Raw genomic sequence first — 22698 nt, 5'->3', positions numbered from 1 at the left:
TAGTGATTTAACACATACAACAGCCATTGCTCATCACAACAAGTGCCCTCCTTAATCCAATTCACCTATTTGGCCCATCCCCCGACCCCCTGCCCTTCAATATTTTTTGAATGTTGAGATACTTGACTTTACAATTTTTTTAACATTTATTTATTTTTGAGAAGAGAGAGACAGAGCATGAGCACGGGAGGAGAGAGAAAGAGGGAGACACAGAATCTGAAACAGGCTCCAGGCTCTGAGCCCGACACAGGGCTCAAACTCACGGACCGCAACATCATGACCTGAGCCGAAGTCGGACGCTTAACCGACTGAGCCACCCAGGCGCCCCGAGATACTTGCCCTTTAAAAAATGTAGTCTTATATTTGCTCCTATATTGCTTAACATGTTGATTAGAGTTATGGGGGTATACAGCCCTTCACACTCATTTATGTTTTCATTTCTGTATTCAATATTGGGTAAATTTCCATGCCATCATTTTTACTTGATAGTTTATTCCCAAATCTATATTTCCAAATACACTGTAAAATACATTGTTTAATTTTTAAAGTTTGATAATTAAGGGCTTGAGTTTTACTTGTTATTTATTCATTCATTCATTTAACAAATATTCATTTAATGACTCCAATATGCCAGCTGTTGTTATAAATGCTGAGAATCTTATCTAAACCTTTCCAGCCCCAGATGAAACTAGTGGGAGAATAGGAAAAAAAAAACCCTCGACATATTTACATATATACATACAAGTGTGCATATATACATGTGTACATGGATATATACATATGGATATACATTGCATTGTGATCTCATTGAAGAGGACTAGTTCTCTCTGGGGGTTAAGAAAGGTTTTACCCAGAAGGCAATCAGTAACTTGAAGGATCAATAGGAATTTGCCTGGAATGAAAGAGGAGGAAACCATTGTAGGCGAAAGGAAACTGAGCAATACACCTTTAAGAAGTTCTAGTTGCCACCAGCAGTTTTCTTGTAAATGGCCTCATATTTTCCATTTGACAAATTTATGTAAGCTCATTTATTGTGGCAAAGAACTTCAGCCACCAGTTGGACTAATTTGTTTGGCCAATTGTGTATCAAAGCCAGCTGCGGAGTTAGAAACAAGAAAAAGAGGCTGTTCTCAGTGTTGAATCATTTGAGTTAGGACCAGTGGTTATGATCAAAAGGACACTGAGGGGACTTGAAAAATAAGAATAACCTTGACAGATTTGGTCACATTTGCTTCCTAATAATTAATTTTGGTAATAGTTTACAAATGTGGAGTTTTCTTTACAGATGAGGTGATGAATGCATGGCACACAAAAGCTGAGTAATTTGCTTTGAAAATACATGCTCATAGCTACTTTTCTACCTTCTGCTAAATAATAAAATTGACCAGTTAATTGGCTATGGCATGATAATAGGGTTTCTTCTGGATCTAAAACTCCATTATTCCCATAGCCATTTTAAATGTTAATATAAAGTCATGATACAACAGTAATTTCATTTTTAGAGTGAAGCATAGTAGCTATTTGCTATTAAATATTATTTCTTTGGTGTTAAAGAATGAATACTTACATAAAATAAATAGTATTATTGTGTATCAGAGTTCAGAAAACCTTCCTTAGCCATTTGTCAAGCCCAAAAGCACTCTCTTGCTGCATTGTGGTCCAGAGAGATTGATATAAACAGAGCTAAGTACACTGCATTGCAAATGGATCAAACTGACTGGCTTAACCAGAGGTTGTAAACTGGCAGTCCTGTAGCAAAATATGGCCGGCAGATGTATTTTGTTTTGCCTGAAACATTTGTGAATGGTGGGGGGAGGGGCGTGGGGGCAGGAATTTAACAATTAGAAGATTTGAAGCTAAAACACTGATTTCTGGATTCTCTTGCAATATGGAAAGGTCTGATAGCGCTGGCCTTCCTTCCTTCATTCCTTCATGGCATGATTCAGTTGGAGCTGAGTAAAACCACCGGCTGCCTGCTCTTCAGTGTTGAATGCCTTCTAAGTTTTCCTTAGTCTTTACTGGGCCACTATACAAATTTGTCTCTATTTATTTATGCGGAAATTTCGACACTTTCCTTAATGTTAAAGTCATAAATATTGGCAAATATATTCCTTCCCCAGGTGTACTAATTGAAGATCCCATTGTTATTAGGGCTAAGGCAATTTACTATGTTAAAATCTTATAAGATAAAACAAAGGAGAAAAACTTCTTTCATAATTTTTAAATTCCATGAGTAGTGGGCTCCTGGGTGGCTCAGTCAGTTAAGCATCCGACTTCTGCTCTAGTCATTCATTATATTGCCCTCTGTGGGTTCTAAGCCCCGCATAGGGCTCTGTGCTGACAACTCAGGGCCTGGAGCCTGTTTAAGATTCTGTGTTTCTCTCTCTCTCTCTCTGCCCCTCCCCTGTTCATGTTCTGTCTCTCTCGCTCAAAAAATAACATTAAAAAAAATTAAATTCCATAAAGTGTGTGTGTGTGTGTGTGTGTACACACATGTAAGTGAACACATGGTGTTTTTTAACCTATCCTGGAGAAGCATCAAAGGCTCTTGTGTGTTACTTTTCCTGGCAGGTTCTGTGGTTGTTAACCTGTGGGCAGGGAAACAGAAACTGCAATTCCCCTGTGTTATCTCTGTAACATCACACACTCTGTATCCTGATGCACCAGACACTCTGTTTTCTTCACAGGCTATCTTTACTGCAAAGTGATTTTCAAATAACTATTCTTTTAGGAAACAATTTGGATACATCTTTATCTGTATCACTTGAAACAGTAACTACTTCACTAGTGCACTGAAAGTCTCATTTGTAAGGAAACATGAGATATGGAATATAGGATTTTAGGGTGGAAATGGCTCTTTCACTCTCTGTTTATGGGAATTGTTTTGTTCTTGAGACTTTTGCCAGAGTAAACACATCTGCAGCTCATATTCCACAGTATCTCAGGGAAGAACAGTGTCAAATTTTGTTAAAATACAGTGCTAATGACATTCTTAGCTTCCATGTATTCCTCTGAGATTTCATAGACACATTTTTAATTTTTAGCAAATCTTGAAGCTCACCGTTAATAAACTGGAGGAGTACAAAGAATGGACCCGAATAAGTGTATGAGATACCAGTGTTCTCAGCACCATTACATTATTGACATTAATCCTCATTAGTGAAATCATTCTAACTAAATTGGATTGCAAGCTCTACATATATTTCTTCCTTTTGTCTCCAAACAGTAAATCTTTTCCTGTGGCCATATTACACAAAGGAGATAGAAAGGAAAGTAGTAAAGTAGTGATACAGTATAAGTAAAATTAATCTCATTCATTCATTAAGATATTAGGCTTACTCTCAGGTAGACCCTCTGCTGTATACTTGAAATACTAAGATGGATGTGACACTCACCTTGTCCCCTAGGGGAAAAAAAAACATATAACCCAGTGTAACTTCTTATATTATCTCCCTTTATATTTTTATATCACAGAATATGATAAAGTGAATAAATTGAATGAAAATGAAGCCGAGAAAATTTAAATACCACAAACACATATATTTGGAAGTTAACTGTAGGTGTTAGCCTATTTTTAAATGCACCTGCTTTCTCTAGTTGGAAGAAAAAGTCATCTCCTACTGACTATGCAGGGCATTATTGGATACATGCGTCTCTCTTAAAGGTGGGCAATAGTCTAGAGAAAAAACTAGAAAAAATGTTTACATCTATAAAGATAAGGAGTAGTGTTACACTACATTTTTTATTATGAAATATTTGAAATGCATAAGAATGTCCAAAAGCTAATACAGCAGACATTTGTGTAAGCAAGCATATTTAATGCTGGTATTTTAGAACCAGAATAGTATTGTTTTGACCTATACCTACAACCTTTGTCAATCAATCTTTTTCCCACAGCAAAGGCAGTTGGAACAAGAATGTTGCAGGTGCTGTCAGCCAAGCAGAGTGAAGCCAAGTTAGGGACCGAGGAGTTGGGGGAATAGGCTATGTGATTGTCTAAAGTCACCCAAAGGAGGTGGATTCAAGTAGCCAATGCAAACCAGTAGCAGCGGTTAATCGAAACAGGAAAATGCCTTGACTTTGGGTCAAGCGTGAGCTTGAGACCAAAAGGTGAATTTGAAACCAAAACGATATGTAAAAGGAGAGTGAAGCTATACAACTCAAAACTATCAACTAGGCTGATGTGACCAATCTATACTGTTAATATCTTCAAGTGGCACAGACAGGGACAGAATATGACCCAGTTCGTTTAAATGCAAATGTTTCTAGTTTTGAGATTAACAACAACAACAACAACAAAAATGTTTGGGACCTGTAAATATCATTCTCAATGCAATTTCAAACTTATGGAATTATCGTTTGGTGTTATAGCAGGGGTGGGGTTTTTGTTTGTTTGTTTAAGTCCATAGTTTTGGTGTATATGAACCCTGAAGCATCAAAAGAACAGGAGCACAATGGCATGATGACATTTATCTTATGGCTTCTTTCCAATTAAGTGAAGGATGGCATTTCTGTCAGAACTCATAGCCACTAGAAAGGAACCTTGCTCCATAGTGTACCTGTGATCATGGTTCCTTGTGTATAATCATTTTCAAGCGAACTTGGCAATGACTTTTTCTGATTGTTTTTCTTTTCAGTTTATGGGTAGTGAATGATTACAAATGTATCGTTCTCCTATTTTCACCTGAAATCTGATTTTTTTTCCAAGCATTATGAGTGACTCCTAATTTGCTTTGACAGGGGTGAGTTAATCAGATTTCTTTTTCATAATTGTAGTGTTCTAATATCATGCCAAATAAATATTCTTTTTTTTTTTTTTTTTAACGTTTATTTATTTTTGAGACAGAGAGAGACAGAGCATGAACGGGGGAGGGTCAGAGAGAGGGAGACACAGAATCCAAAACAGGCTCCAGGCTCTGAGCTGTCAGCACAGAGCCCGACGCAGGGCTGGAACTCACGGACTGCGAGATCATGACCTGAGCCAAAGTCGGCCGCTTAACCGACTGAGCCACCCAGGCGCCCCCCAAATAAATATTCTTAATATTCTAACAAAGTAGATCAAATTGAGCATTATATTCAAAGTAACAAACACTTACGGAAAGGTGATAGAGTTACAGGAGTTGCTAGGTTTTAGGAACAAGACTTAAGGTACCACAAAGGACAGCTGTGACAAAAACCTTCTAAAGTCTTGTTGCATGTAGTCACTGGACATCTTGCATTATGACTATAAACACCAAGAATGAAAGCTTCAAACAGATTGATTTCTCTGCAGTTTACATAAGTGAGTCTTTTCGAGGGGAGTTTTCAGCAATTCAACAGTGGGGTGGCAAAAACAAAAAGAAAGGTTGATACAGAGCACAAGATTCTCTCACCCCTCCCCCCACCATCCTCTCACCCCCTCCCCCGCCCCCCACCGCCATCAACCTAGACCAATTACTCAACTCCCGCTGTTTCTCAACCTTTGTAGCATGTTGACCACCAAGTAAGACAATAAAATGTTGCAAGATGTGGGACGGTTTCAAAACTTCTGAAAACCTAGAGATTCATCTTGACTAGATCTAGGTCACTTATATACTTATTTGTTTGTTTGTTTTTGTGTATTTATTTTGAGAGTGAGAGAGAGAGTATGTGCATGTGAGTTGGGGAGGGGCAGAGAGAGAGAGAGGGAGAGAGAGAATCCCAGGCAGACTCTGTGCTGATAGCACAGAGCCCTATGTGGGACCCCAACTCATGAACCGTGAGATCATGACCTGAGCTGAAATGAAGTCTGTTTTAACAGACTGAGCCCCCCAGGCGCCCCTACATCACTCTGTTTTTAGAAGCCATTTCTGGAGTTCTGCTCTAGAACAGACTCAACTCTGAGTATGGAATGCTAATATTGGTTCCGAACACTTCCAAGTATGGAGTCACACAACCTGACTTTTAGAACAACAGAGTCCTGTAAAACCTTTTATAGTGATGGAAAAGTTTTATTGTAGCTTTGAAGCACTTGAAATATGGCTGCTATGACTAAGACACTGATTTTTGAATTTATTTTCATGAATTTAACTGAAATGGCTACATACGATAGTGGCTGCCATTTCAGATAGTGTTGATTATATAGAGTTCACATCTTTCTCTACCAACACCAAGAAGAACAAAATATGCAAACAAAACATCAAGTGAAAGGGAGAATGATGGGAGAAACTTCAAAATACATTAAAACTCTCTTTTTTCTATGCAACATGGGAGAGCAAACTTCTAAATAGTTACTCATTGTGTCAGTGTTTGGAAATGATTTTTAAATGTTGAAATGTTGAGCCAAATAAGTGCAAAGTTTATATCCACTTAGATTAGTATAAAATGGATGGGGCACTTTTTCAGACAGAAAGCTATGATGCCAGTTGGTTATGACTTCATGCAGCTATAACCATCCATTGCCATTGGACATCAACCAAACCAGCCTACTCAGTGTTTGGGCATCAATGTATTTTATATCAGATAACAATGTGCTTTAAGATTTCTGTTAGTACTCAATATCATTAATAGGAAAATGATCCTCAGGGTAGCATGTGAATTCCATGCTTAAATGCATCATCTATGTTCTCATACACCATGAAATGTCTGGGATTCTTGAAGCAGCTATAGCAATCACCACCCACAGAGAAGAAAATGGATCCACGCGTCAGTGTTCAGTAGCCAAGAAGGATATTTTCCATGTCCTGCAGGTTTGTTCTCACTTTTTGGAGGCTTAAAACTGAGTATTCCTGATTTTCACATTACCAAATATGTTTTGATCAGACCTTCCTTTCCATTTTGCTGCTTTTTTAGTCTTTACACAATTATATGTCCTTTAAAACATCTTAACCAAAATGGTTACAGATAGAAATTACATGTTTGTGAGCTTTCATTGGATTTTATTCTGATTGACATACAGCTTAAATCATTTATCATCTTGAAGACTATCTGTACAAAGAAACAGATGTGTGGGGGGAGCTTCCAAGAAAAGAAACAAAAGATTGATTTATATACATGTGCATATAATAACTCATCATTGAATGCATTGATTTACAATGGCATTAACTTCCACAAATCCCTCCTAAATTTGGGGAAGAAAGAAAAATACATAAAATTACATGTACTCATTCAGTACACACTTATTACAGTCTGTTATTCATGATTTTTAACCTGTATTTTTGGTGCTTTGCTCTTTTGTCATGCATTAGTGTTGTTGCAAATTGTGTCTTCTTCATAAAATGTTTCACAATATTAATATTTGTGCCATTGTGTCATAAAACTTTTGTAAATGCATTAAAATTATTCAGAATAAATTATTTAAAACAATTAATATGACAAAATGAAAGATACATATATTACATGATTCTAAAAAATAAGAGTTGTTATATGTTATATATAAACATATATATGTATATATGCAATAAAAACATTATAATTATAAAAGCTTTTTATATATATATATAACCAATTATATATTGGTTTCCACATTTTAGTACATTTGAAAAAAATAATAAAACTGTGCTATTTTCATTATTGATCTCATAAAATAACTAACTCTAAAAGCTCTTTCCTTACCCACTGTAATTTTTACCTATTTAAAACTTACTTTCATAGAACTTAAAATATGTATAATTTTTTTTTTAATTTAAATTCAATTTAGTTAATGTATAGTGTAGTACTGGTTTCAGGAGTAAGATTCAGTGATTCATCATTTATAGCCAACACGCAGTGCTAATCACAACAGGTTCTCTCCTTAATGCCCACCACCCATTTAGCCCATCCCCACACTCACCTCCCCTTCAGCAACCTTCAGTGTGTTCTCTGTATTTAAGAGTCTCTTCTGGTTTGCCTCCCTCTCTGTTTTTATCTTATTTTGCCTTCCTTTTCCCTATGTTCATCTGTTGTGTTTCTTAAATTCCACATATGAGTGAAATCCTATGATATTTGTCTTTCTCTGACTGACTTTTACCTCGCTTAGCATAATACATTCTTGTTCCATCCACATTGTTGCGAATGGCAAGATTTCATTCTTTTTGATCACCAAGTAATATTCTATTGTCTATACCACATCTTCTTTATCCATTCATCAGTTGATGGACATTTGGGGTCTTTCCATAATTTGGCTATTATCGATAAGGTTGCTGTAAATATTGGGATGCATGTGCCCCCTTTGAATCGGCATTTATGTATCCTTTGGATTAATACCCAGTGCAATTGCTGGGTCGTAGGGCAAAGAACTAATCAAACTCAATACCCAAAAAAACAGATAATCCAGTGAATAAATGGTCAGAAGATGTGAATAGACACTTTTCCAAAGATGGAGCCATCCAGATGGCTAACAGACACACGAAAAGATGCTCCACATCACTCATCATCAGGGAAATACAAATCAAAATCACAATGAGATATCACCACATACCTACAAGAATGGCTAAAATTAACAACTCAAGAAACAACAGAGGTTGGTGAGAATGCAGAGAAAAAGGAACACTTTTGCACTGTTAGTGGGAATGCAAAATGGTGCAGCCACTCTGGAAAACAGTATGGAGGTTACTGAAAAAACTAAAAATATAAGTAATTGTTTATATGTCATTTTATATAGTTATCCTTTATCTCTCCTCTAGATATTAAACTCCATTGCCTGCCCTATTCACATTATATAATTGTGCTTCACTCAATACTTAACGTACGGTAGATTCCCAAATATAATTTGTTAAATGTATGGATGAGGGTCGAATTTATAAGTAAATAGGGACTATCATTTGCTAAGATATGACCTAGATACCTCAATAAAAATCTATTTTTCCAATTGGGAAATTAAACCCTAATAATCCTTCCATAGAAAGATAGAGATACTTTATCACTATGAGAAAGATAATAGAAACAATTACATGTTACATTTGTTTTACATGGCTTAGGATGTAATATATATTATCCCATTTGATAATCTCAAAGACTTTAATAAGTAGTTTTGGCTTGATATGATTTTGGATTTTATTTCCAATAATAAATACCTTTCAGAGACTTCATGGTTAAAACAAAGAAGCACCAGCATTCAAATCAAGCTATTCTGATTCTAAGATGATTTTCTCCACACTCTCTTGCCAGGATAACCCAGAAACCTGCAATTCCAAATAATATTAAACTAAAAGTTTCTGTCAGGGACATAAATGCTGATTACGTTTTCTTATGTAATAACTGAGGCTATCGCTAACTGCTAAATATATCTAAAGATTGATTTTTCATGTGGTAACAAATGTCAGTCCCTATTTGTTCTAGCTGTACTTATCCATAAGTAGTAATATTACTCCATACCTTTGATCTGAGGTCTCAAAATGTTCTTAGAAAACTTTAACCAGTCCTACTTATATATCAGGAGTCCCATCATCAACAACAAAGGGCTCTATAAGTTGAATATCTCTGGATTGAAGGACATTTTTTACAGGTAGTTATTTCAACACATCTATAGTAAATACCTACATACCAGGCATCATAGTAATATGGCTATAGAATACTAAATTAAAAGGCACAGCTCCTCTCTTTTGGAGAGCTTATAATGTAGTAAAGGGAAAGATAATAAAAAAAAGTTAATATATCAATAGTTGAATGGATAAATGGGTGGGGTGAAAAATAGATGAAACAGATAAATTGTGGTAAAGAAAGTTAAGTATTATATGGTAGTGAGGAGATAAACTAGAAAAAGGGTTTTTTAAATCATACATTTAAGTAGAGACTAGCCACGTGAGAGATCGAAGGAGGGGAGGCTACTGTTTCACTTAGAAAGAACCTTATGTGCGAAAGAAGTGTGGTGGGTAATATTTGTCATGTTAAATGGTTTCCATTAGTAATGGATGGTCAGATGCTAGTAGGTTGAAACCAAGGTGAATAGGTACTGCATATTCAAGTGAGACCATGGTACAAAGCTTGGAATAACATGTTCTTATGTCTCCCATGGTTAAATTTAAAATAATTCTTTCTAATACGGCAAAAATAAAAGAGACCCCTTAAGTGTTTACACTTGCTGTCTAGGCTAAAGTGGTATGAGAATTGGGAGAAATGTATGGTTTTGGGATAGATTTTAGAGGTGGAAATACAATAACTTGATAACTATTATAATATAAGGAGTTAGAGCAGTAGGCTATTTAAAATGGCCAAAAAGGTTTTTTAATGTTTTTTACTTATTTTGAGATGGGGGGGGGGGTTCAGAGAGAGAAGGGGAGAGAGAATCCCCAAGCAAGCTCTTCACTGTCAGTGCATAGCTCACCCAGCATGAGGCTTGATCCCATCAACTGTGACATCGTGAAATTTTGATCACCAAAATCAAGAGTTGGATGCTTAACCAACTGAGCCACCCAGGTACCCCAAAAGTGTTTTTTTTTTGGTTTTAGTAACTTACTGGATGGGATATGATTATACCATGTACCAATATTATACCAATTATATTAATAAAATACCAATATAATTAGCTATGTTTGACATTAGATCTAGAGTATATTTGTACATTATTTGTACTGTTTTAGGTGGGAAGGAGGATATGAGGGCACAAAATGAAGAGGAGAAGAGAAGAAACAATATCTAAGGAGGGAGGGGCGTCTGGGTGGCTCAGTCAGTTAAGTGTCCAACTTCGTCTCAGGTCATGATCTTACAGTTGACGAGTTGGAGCCCCGCACTGGGAGCTCTCAAAAAACAAACATTAAAATTTTTTTTTAAAAAAAGAATATATAAGGAGGGAGATGCAAAATAGGATGAATGGTGATGAGTAGACAGAGTGAAATAAAAAATGAGCAAAGTCCTTGAGGAAGCAAGAAGAGTGGAATCCAGTGCATGTATGGAGGGATCAGTCTTTGTTATCAGAGGTAGCTTTGTTTTGTTGCAACAGGGAGAAAGATGAGGAAATTGGACTACATAGGTTTGATGGATTTGGTTGCAAGAAAATAAAGATGTTCTCTTAATAGATTGTTTGAAAACTATGTTCTAAACAGTGCAGATTAAAAGTAGCAGTAGGAAAATTAAAGGAAGAGAAGATATGAAATAGAGGGTATTAAAATATAATGAAAGCAGGCCTTTTGGAAAAGTGAAATAGGATCACTTGACAATGTTGAGTACCTACATGAAATCTTGGATTTTTAATTCATTAAGTTCACTAAACCTGATAATCACATTATCTTTTCTCTCATCAGTGAACATTTCTGGTTCACGTTTGGACATAGGATTGTTAATTTCACCCATTATTAAGGATTCCCACCTCTCAGACACCTCAGGAAATCTCAAAGACTGCCTGGCCTCCTTTAAATAAAATAAGTGAAATTTGTAAGAGCTCACCATATAAATCTCAATTTACCCAACAACTTCACACCTTATTGTTTTATATTCTGCCAATTCTACTTCATTGTATCATTTATATGTGAAATACATATAGTATATTGTATATTTTTATAGTAAATATGAACAAGATTTCCATGTAGAATACTTTTTTTAAAAAACTACTGTCTTTGAATTTTAAATTAACAATTTTCAATGGCTTAAGTTCTGTTAATGTACTTGGAGAGGTTTTTTGTGTTTTTTTTGTTTTGTTTTGTTTTTGTTTTTGTTTTTTTTACCCTGCCTTTTTATCCTCCACTGATTTAATCCAAGGTCCCTCTTTGTTCAATTCTTATCTAGAAAATGATTTTTTTTAGTAAGTCTACCTTAGTTATGATATAGTAACAAGTAACCTCGAGAGTTTTAAAACAACAAGAGTTTAAAAGAAAAAAAATATCTTTTTCTTATAGTGGATATCAAGTACAGGTCAGAGAAGTGACTGTCCATTTCAACTCCTCAAGTTAGTTGATATTCTGGTACCAGTGCTGAGAATATTAAAAGTATCTAAGAGAACACCTTTTGTTTTTTGTTTTTTTTTTTTTTATTTTTTCCCCCAGATTTTACTTAGGTAGCTTTGGAGAGAGTTGATGAAAATGTGAAGCTAACATCAAGAGCCCCCTGACTTCCTGATCATTTTCTACAGCAAAAGGATTTGAGTGGTTAAAAGATATCCCTTAGAGGAAATACTTCAAAGGTCATATTGTTTGATAAAGGTCAAATGGGTTACCTTGGGAATTCTATCCATCAGAACACTTGTGTTTTTGTTTTGTGTTACTTTGTTTCAGTTGTTTGGTTCACTCTGAGATCAGAGATGACCTAGTCTTTCAACCAAGAAAACATTCTGTTGAGATCTGTACAGACCCACTTAGGGAAGATCCTTAATCAACTTTGTCTCACTTGAGTACCTCAGATAAAGTACAAACTTCACATTTGTCCAGAAAGCTCTTTTCTAATCTTGACTAAACTAAACATAGCACTAATCTCATTTGGTCAATTAAAATGTGGAACAACTCTAGGAAATAGCAATTGATTTTTGACTGTTTTCAAACTGGGTAGAAGAGCAGTTTTTCTTCATTCAATTACATAGTCATGAGATTATCTAGTGCTCCAATTGACTATTAATGAATTCCCTTTCCAATTTGATGTAATATCCTTTGTGTCTTATACAAAAGAAGTTTATAAATATCTTTGTCAAGTAAATTAATTTTTTTTAATACCAGGGAGGCCTGACAAATTATATAAGCAACTTAGGTCATGCGGCCAGTAAGTACTTTGAGGGGTGAGGGTGGAAATTGTTGCAAAAAAAGTAGACTTAATGCCAGCTGCTGAGAAAATGGCCATAAAAATGCATGACATGATGGAAGAAAAACACTTCTTTTCTCTATTTTCTCACAATATGTTTGAAAATCATTATACTGAATATATACAGCCCATTTTTACAGTTTCTGATACTGTTTGTTTTTTTTTTTTTATATCCCCTAAATGTTTAGTTCTGAAAATAAGGGGAAAATAGAATGAATGTTTTCGCATCTGTTCTACATGATATGAAAATGGGAAGCTACAAAGAAATATTCACATTTTTATTTTCTTTAGTTTGTAAGGTAACCAAATTAGCAAGGTAACATATACAACAAATGCTGTGTCCCTTGAAAGTCAGATAATCCTTAAAATCAACTGTCATGCAAGCAAATTGGTTCAGTATTTACCAGGGTCATATCTATAGAGAAAAATTCTTCTTTATAATATTACTTGTATGTAATAGTTAAAAACAATGAAAGAAGTAATTTCTGGGGAAAGGATTTATAAGTATTATAAATATAGCTTGCTTTCTATTGTTTCTCTTAGGTAGCAGAAAACTAGTATTAAATTAAATAAAAATTGATCAGACTTCATTTTTAATTTAGTTACATATTTATGTAACTAAATATATATATAACTAAATATATATATACATATATATATAGATGATATAGATATGGATATAGAGAGAGTATATTTTAGTTGTATTGTTATATTGAAACTTTTGACTATTCCTGAGAATGAATATCATGATTTGTGGTCCCAGATAATCCAATATGCCATTTTTTTTAAGAGAAAGAGGAAGGGAGAGAAAGAGATAATGAGCAGGGGAGGGGCCAAAGGAGGGAAAGAGAGAATCTGAAGCAAACTCCATGCCTAGCATAGAGCCTGATGTGAGACTCGATCTCATGACCCTGAGATCATAGTCTGAACCAAAATTAGGAGTCAGACACTTAACTGACTGAGCCACCCAGCACCCTCAATATACCATTTTAAGTGAAATCGTGATTGTCACTATCAGAATTTGAAGTTCTTTGTAATTTTTCACTAATACTGTTTATAATAGAGCCAAAAACAGCATTGACCTCAGTCATGGTCAGGTAACACAGTCATTTCACTGGAATATCTCTGTTCTCTGATTCAGTATCATAAAACTTTCGTAAAACTCCTTATAAAGACAAGAAGAAGAATAACACCATAATAACTAAATGTCCTTATATAAGGTTTAAGCTAAATTCAGTTAAAACTTGTAATAAGAAGATTCTTTATAATATACAGTTTATATATTTCTATAAACCTTTGAATTCTAAGTTTGCATCACTGAAAGTCATTATAAAATTAATTTTCCATAAATTCTTGGGGCCCCAGTCAATATACATATATACATGCATGCATGCATACATATATACATATAAATGATATATAGTGTATATGTTCATATTGAATATATATTAAAAGTGAAAAATGCTATATTCTTACATGTCTCATACAAGGGTTTGGAGCTCTACCATAAAATACCAAGTAGAGCATTTCCAAACACATTTGAAAGGCATATTTATGATAAAGAAGCTGGAGTGATTTTATACATAATTCCCAGGGATCCTTTGGTTGTATGACTAGGGTGGCTTTAAACTGTATTTAACTAAATCAGCCAGCTTTTTCAATAAAATTGCAAGAACCCAGGTGGACAAATATATATAAAGCTAAGTACAGTACAGTACTTTATGTTAAGTTTTCTTCCCATTCTTTCTTACTATGTATTTTTAACATCTCTTTCTTTAATGCTTGATAAACTGGTGAAGGGAGAGTGAAGTTAGATTTGTATCTGGCCTCAGAGACCTAAAAAAATACTTGCTGATGAAGTACAATTTACAAAGTGCTTTTTATGATTGAAAAACTCCTTTTGGCCACTTTTACTTGATTATCAGAAACTTGGGTATAGAAGATTATTATGCTTTATGAACAGAAGTAAAGGGGAGGATTTTAAAACAACTTGTGCTTTAAAATGAAGGTTTAGGGCCAACACCCAAAGTTCACAGATTATTAGCGATATATCTTTTTTTCTTCTGTTGTTCAGTAAAAGCACCTCTCTGCAAGTTGATGTCTTTAAAATGGCACATAACGGCGTGGGCGTTATAACGCATTGTCCATGATGAATACCATTTTTTAAATAGATTTTTTGGTGACAGCCTAACCTGCAGCAGCCTTCACCTGCGGCTGGCTACCCAGTGTTATGTTGTTCTTAACACATGCAGTCTTTGAAGAAAGTTTGGAGTTTGAAGTCTTTGACAGTTTGAAATGACAAACTTTGTGGTCGTCTGTGTTTGGTGTCTCCCAGTGGAAATAGAATTTTTAAAATGTTAACAATAGCCTAGGAGCTGAATAATTGAACCCCAGACTGTACTTGAGGCCAAAGTAGTTACGAATTTCAGGAGGAATGCACGCTGAAGCTGTTTCTCCCTTGGTCCTGCTGTGACACAATCCACGAAATATTAATACTGGCTTGGGAAGCACTAAACAGAAATGTTAATGTGATCCGTGGTATTCAAAAGCAAACTGAGATGTGTACAGTGTGCCAAAAGTAGGCTAAGATGGGATGAAGGGGAAAGTAGAACAATAAATGGTTTTAACTTTTTTTTTTAAGTTTATTTTGAGAGAGAGTATGTGAGCGGGGGAGGGGCAGAGAGAGACAATCCCGAGCAGGCTCTGTGCTGTCAGTGCAGAGCCTGATACGTGACTTAAACTCATGAGCCATGAGACCATGACCTGAGCTGAGTTTAAGAGTTGGATGCTTAACTGAGTGAGCCACACAGGCACCTCTGTGTTTAACTTTTTAAATGAAGAAACTACAGTGTAAGCCAATAAATAGCACTATCAGATTTTCATACTTTGTCCTAATTTTAAAATGTAAATATATATTTTGTGTTTATGAATTGAAACATATTTCATTATGTGTACACTATATTCTTTCTGAGGAGAAAATATTTGATGACATACAAGTTAAACGTTAAGTGGTTAAAAAAAACCCAATGAAATACAAAAGGAAGTCAAATTGTAGGTGTTAAAAGTAAAGTGTAAAAAGTAAGTGAGGGTATGAAATTAGATATGCAGTGGGAAGGGAACACCATATTTCAATTTTTCTCCCTTGTACTTAGCATCAGGTTGAAGGTATTGCAGCTAAATGTTTAAAGATGACCAGTGCATTCCAAGGGAAAAAAATACACAATTTAGTTAGAGTAAGAGCCCATGCATCCAAATCATCTAATGCTTAGTTGGGGTTTCACTTATTCACCATTGCTAAACACGATTTTAATTTATGTGAGAAGTTGTAACCCAAATTAGGCACAAAGCTGAATCTACAGTGGCTGCTTTCATGCCTTCATTTCTTCTTCTAGTCCTTATTTGTGGTTTAGGACAATGACTCTGGTTATCCCCTGTAGGTGAAAAGGAACATTTGAGCATGTCATGTTGTAGCAAGGTCATAGAAAAACACTGTTCTGGTATCAGTTCAACCACTGCCTTGCTGGATGACCTTGGGGGGGTCAACGTGATCTTTCTGAGCCTCTCTTTTTTTATAAAATGAAGGCATTGTTTCCTTTCCAGCTCACTTCAGATAATCATTATGGGACCAAATGAACAAATGGAATATGAACAAATTGACTAATCTGTGAGCTGCGGTAAATGAAAAGATAGCATCCGATATCAGACTAACTGAGATTGGACCATCAGAGACTTCCATGATGGAATGGTATAAAAAACGTATTCATTGGAGTCCAATTTATCAGGCTGGCTAACCAAGTGGCAGTTCTGGTTTATATGATTATTTCAAGATCTGCTAATTTACTCCATCCCTGCCCCAGAGAGTCAACTTTAATTTGTACTTTTGGGTACCACTTGATATTTTTAGCAAGTGAGAAGGCCTTCAGGAATTTTTTCCCTGAAAGAATGATAAATTCCTTCTTTCTCTACCATGTACTGAATTTAATGTAAATCAATCATGAGTCCAAAAATCGAGTTTATACCCTACTCACTAGTTGCCAAAATTCTTAGACTGACAGACTAAAAATATGCTTAAATAAACTCTACCTATTTCGGCTCACTTTCAGCATTTGTTTATTAATGGATCATTTTCCCCTCGTGTTAAATAACATTGCAAAAGGTTTACAGTCTCAAGTTTATTTTCTGGAAAGTAACAGTATATGTGATAGGCCCTAGAATATGTCCTTTGTGAAGATATCACCTATTCAGGAAAAAGACCAATTGTGCCTACAAAGTAACACTATGTCTAGGTACATTATCTGACTTCATCCTGAATATGGAGTACCGAGCTATAAATTCAAATCCATAGACTTTAAAAGGGACTAACACACATTCTAATTGCATGTAGAAGTTCACCCCACAGTAAACGATACATCTGGAGCTCCTGGATCAGAATAATCTGGAATGTTTCTTAAAAATGGGGCATGTTAGGGTGCCTGGGTGGCTCAGTCAGTTTAGCGTCTGACTTTGGCTTAGGTCATGATCTCATGGTTTGTGAGTTTGAGCCCCGCGTTGGGGTCTGTGCTGATGGCTTGGAGCCTGGAGTCTGCTTCAGATTCTGTGTCTTCCTCTCTCTCTGCCCCTCCCTTGCTCACTCTCTGTCTCTCTCAAAAAATAAACATTTAAAAAATTTTTAATTTAATTTTAATTTAATTTAATTAAAATTAAAAATGGGATATGTTTATTTCCTTTTTTAAAAAAATTAAGGTATATCTATTTTACCTTGTTCACAGGATTGTCCTAAGAATAAAAAAAAAATCACAGAAATAAGTACATGTGAGGTAGTTTTTACCTTGTAAAGCATTTTTTTAAATTTTTTTTAATGTTTTTTTTTTTATTTTTGAGACAGAGAGAGACAGAGCATGAACGGGGGAGGGGCAGAGAGAGAGGGAGACACAGAATCGGAAGCAGGCTCCAGGCTCTGAGCCATCAGCCCAGAGCCCGTCGCGGGGCTCGAACTCACGGACCGCGAGATCATGACCTGGGCTGAAGTCGGAGGCTTAACTGACTGAGCCACCCAGGCGCCCCTACCTTGTAAAGCATTTTACAAATTAGTCTTATTATGATTTTATCAAATATCTTAGTGACAAATTTAGATGAGTTCATACATTCAGTGTGGGTCTGAGGTCCTAATACTATTTTCTAACTTTTTACTGATTAATCTGTCTTATGAATGAAAGTTCTGACTCAAGTATTAATAAGATGTCATTGTTATTCTTATTTTTCTTCATTCCTCATTTATTGAGGATAAATCACATAATGCACAAAGTTTGTTAATTCTAACCTGTAACTGGTTCCTGTTGGTTTTAATATACCAGATTAACATGGGCAGACTGTTTCCATTCGTTACACCCTCAAGCCCTGTCTCCTGAAAACACTTAAAAATGTGAGGTTGGTAATAAGCATATGTGGCATGTGTCTACAGGCTGTGAGGAAAGGGTGACTCTTCCTAATTAGAAAGTATTATTTTGCTTTGAGACAAAGTTCAAAAAAAAATCCAGAAAGTCATTATTTAAATGTATGGATGGAAGAACCCCTGTTCATCAGTGTTTTTTATCATCATGATTCACGTAGTTAAAAGGGAGGAGAAAAAAAAAAAAACAGAATGGAAATTGTATGTATGAATTTTAAACTCAGAAGTCTTTATTCAATGCAGATTACTGGTATGCCAAACGATGCTTACTTTATTACAGTTTCTACCAAATTATGCATTCCAAATCCTGAAAGAGCCCTCAGGCAAAACTGAATGCCTCTGTTACATTCCACATGAACAGATCTTGCTGAGGAGATGGTCCAGACTCTATCCTAACCCAGGTTTGAGGCAGATGTTACCTCACTTATGGGGAAGCAATTCTCTTAATGTACTTCTTCCTGCTGTCAGTGAGGGTGGGGGTAGGAGGGCTGACAGATGATTAATATTTGACATTATGCAGTGTCTGAGCCTAAGTTCTGACTACTGAAATCTCCCTTCATACACTACCACTATAAAAGATTGTGTGTGTGTGCGCGCATGTGTGCGTGCGTGTGTGTGTGTGTGTTTGCCTATACTCCAGGGCAGTCATTTGGTTTTTTTTTTTTTTTTTTCTGTTTAAGTGGGAAAACACAGTGATGCTAATGATTAGAATACAGATTTTTTTTGCTTATATAAATACTACTTTACTGACAATCCAAATAGATTGCCTAACGTAGCCATTACATGCTGATTCAGAAAATTACTTAGCTCAGGAGTAAAATCAACTATAAGAACAATACCTTTTTGTCTTAAGGCTAAAATGCATTTTGGGATAGGGAAAAGAGAGTGGTAGAAGAGGAAAAACTTCTTTTTCCATACTGGCAGTATATGGGTGATGGACGCACAAAGTCAATTGCACTGGTTTCCTTATTTTGATTACAAGATCAGATGATAGCATAGCCCAACAAATGTGGAGGTTCTTTTTCAATCTTCTATTTAAAAGAATGTATTCAAGCTCTATTTACTACATGCCAGTTATTATCTTAGATGTTTTTCCATATGTCATTTGATTATTGTAACAACCCTTGTGAATAAACATTATTATGTCCATCTGCAGATGGAGAAAATGAAGTTCATTCGCTCATTGCCTGATTCGAAAAACATTTATGACGTTATAGATTAATCTAGGTATGGCTCTGAGCACCGTGGAACACCACAGAGAAAATGTACTACAGTCTTGGCTTATATGAACTTGTTAATGATACAGACTTGCACACCATGGGACTTTCCCAAGTGAGGAGCCTCTCCCAAGATCATGTAGTTAAAGGGAGAGCTGGTATTTCAAATTAAGTCTTCTTTCTCCCAGTTCATCGCTGCTTTCATAACATGGTACTGTAGTTTGTGTCAGAAAACTGATTGTTTCTCCTGACTCCCCAGGTTTACTGGACCAAATATAATCTCTGTTAATTCCTCTCTTGTTTCAGTCATCCATTTGTGCTAGCGTCTGTATGCGTGCATGTGCATGTTTTTTTTCTGTGAGGGAGAGAGACGTTAGTCAAGGAATGGAACAAGTAAAAATAGATTCAGAAGTACCAAATACATTAACAGTTCTAAATAACTAATTTAAATAAAAGAAAAAAGACAGACTTGTAAGTTCCTGTTATACAAAACAGTAGTTAGGGCTAACGTGGGCTGGTGGTAGGTGTCTATGCTCCTCGAAGAACAAATAATAATGGTCTCACGCTCTGTGAATAATAGTCAAATGGTCAGATGTTGTCGCAATAATCTGCATGCTAATTGCAGATGTAGCTGTTCTGAGCCTGTACTGAAATGATTTCCCTGGGCCGGAAGCCATTTTGGAATCAAGAAGAGCATTTCAAGAAAGTTAATAAATAAAACAAGAAGTCACTCCAGAGCTTTTTTGCCAGGTGGATAAATATTCTTTCCAAGGCATACTTGAAAATTGAATTGCAGGGAGGTAAAACCACAGCGCAACCCAAACCACATAATGAGACAAGTGGCAGAACTGGCATTACTCTACAGTCACACTCTCCTTTAATCACTTGAAAAAAATCCATATGGCTTACACATGAGAGTTACCCAGTTATAGTAAGAATGTTCATAATTACGGAAGAGTGAGGGAAGCCTCTGAGAGTCGAAGTTATATTCATTGTCTACCCTCTTTCCTTTTTCCCCTACTCATTCAGATTCAGCACGTGCAGAAGTTCTGCCTTCTGCCAGACCAGATCGATTTTGCCTTTTGTTTGCCCTGTGCCTATCACTCTTAACATTACTTTTGTTTACCTTGGTTCTAATTATTGCAGAAGAGTTCCTGCAGGCATGGGAAGCCATCTTAAAGGGAAGGCATATAAGTTCATCATTTGGTCACCAAGCCAAAAGTAGCTGGCAGTCCAGCAAGTGATCATGGTCCGATAGCTCCTTCACTCATCTTCAATGCCATGGTCTTAAAAATGTTAAAAGATGCATTCCAACACATTCTTAGTATTGTGGGAACTAAAATATGTCCTCGTGGTGCAAATGATAGCCTCTCATACATTCCAGAGCATGTTTATGTTAGTATAGTGTCCTTCTTAACACCCAAGCTATTGGGAGCTTCCCTCGGGGTCTCCTAGTGACACATCAGGTGTCTGTTAGTGACCGTGTCACCATACAAACATCTTTCTAACTCTGTATACTTTGTCACTAGTGTGGATTATTAAAAATATTTAAGGAATTTACCTCAATTTCTTTGTGATCTACATGCCAATAATCTACTTGGTTAATGGTTATTTTGGTACTACACACATAGAAATAAATATTATGCATTTTTTTGCACACTGTATAAACAGTAGAAATGCATTTTTTTTTTAATTTTTTTTTCAACGTTTTTTATTTATTTTTGGGACAGAGAGAGACAGAGCATGAACGGGGGAGGGGCAGAGAGAGAGGGAGACACAGAATCGGAAACAGGCTCCAGGCTCCGAGCCATCAGCCCAGAGCCTGACGCGGGGCTGGAACTCACAGACCGCGAGATCGTGACCTGGCTGAAGTCGGACGCTTAACCGACTGCGCCACCCAGGCGCCCCAGAAATGCATTTTTTTAGTTTAAAAGGTATTCAGTATATGAGAATTACCAGTGTCCTGACATAAGTTAGCTCACACATGTAAGGTCAGCTTAGTCTTACAAATCAGTTTCATGGTCCACTAGGTTTGATAGGTCAGGAATAGAATGTAGTGTAAGACATCTCCCTGGGGAGCCAATATGAAAAGTTGTGGATTAATGGAATGCTTGCATATGTGTGACTATGTTCTTTGCAGGGTATATTTTGTGATTTATAAACTGATGATACAATTCTAAAGAAGACAGCCATTTGGGACTGTATTTATGTTATGAACAGAATCATAAGTAATCTTGATAAGAAATTTTTCTCACAGACTTTCATTTAACACAATACCTGATACATAATGGCTATTGACTACGTGCAGGATGCTATTTAAATTATTGCTACATGCTGTATTAGATTTCTAAATCCGCCATAACAAATTAGCACAAACTGTGTGGCTTAAAACAACAGAACTTTTTTCTCTTGCAGTTCTGAAGGCAAGAAGTTCAAAATCAAGGTCCCAACAGGCCATGCTCCCTCTGAAGGTTCTAGGGAAGAATACTTCCTTGACTTTCTAGCTTCCCAGAGTTGCTGGCAATCCTTGACATTCCTCGGTTTGTAACAACATAAATCCAGTCTCTGCCTTCATCTTCACAGGGACTTCTCCCTCGTAGGTCTTGTGTATGTGTCCAAATTGCTCCCTTCTTACAAGAACACCGGTCATAAGGACACCCACCCTAATATAGTGTGACTTCATTGTCACTTGATTCCATATACAAGACCCTATATCCAAGTATCATACCCACAGGTTCCAGGTGGGCCTGAAATCTGGGGGATTCTGTTCAACCCAGTATCCATACTAAGTTGTATAATTACTTAGTTTAATGGTATCAGAGATGTGACCATAAATTAATGAAACACTTGTTAACCAATAAGCTACAAAATCCTAACATTCATTGTTCACCCAAGTACATTGTGAAATACAAGACACAATATGTCACCATTTCACAGAAAGAAAGAAAGAAAGAAAGAAAGAAAGAAAGAAAAGAAAAATTCTTTTTTTTTCTTTGTAATTGCCCTGAGAGTTTTCTCAATAAAATGAATTTTTGGTCATATGATTTTTTTTTTTGCAGGAACTAGATTTTTTTTTCATTTTTCAAGTTTTTATTTAAATTCCAGTTAACATATAGTGTAATATTAGTTTCGTGAGTAGAATTCAGTAATTCACCACTTACACATAACACCTAGTGCTCATCACAAGTGCCCTCCTTCATCCCTGTCATCTGTTTAAGCCATCCCCCTGACCACCTCCCCTCCGGCACCCCTCAGCTTGTTTTCTATAGTTAAGAGTCAGGTTTTTTTTTTTATTTTGGCCACGTGAATTTTTAACACAAAATGTTATTCCCCAACCTACTAACCTACATAATTCAATAGACGTGTTTCTGA

General features: G+C 36.0%; 1 protein-coding gene across 6 annotated transcripts in view; it reads left to right on the top strand.

Moving 5' to 3' along the window:
• The window catches only part of ROBO1 (roundabout guidance receptor 1), a 1122944-nt gene that overhangs the window by 467938 nt on the left and 632308 nt on the right, over positions 1–22698 (top strand). The window lies entirely within an intron of this gene.

The sequence above is a fragment of the Panthera pardus genome, unplaced genomic scaffold, assembly GCF_024362965.1.
Source record: "Panthera pardus isolate Hobbes unplaced genomic scaffold, ASM2436296v1 HiC_scaffold_16, whole genome shotgun sequence".
Taxonomy (NCBI): domain Eukaryota; kingdom Metazoa; phylum Chordata; class Mammalia; order Carnivora; family Felidae; genus Panthera; species Panthera pardus.
Note: the sequence above shows the minus strand (reverse complement) of the source record. Positions and strands in the feature narration are given on the sequence as shown.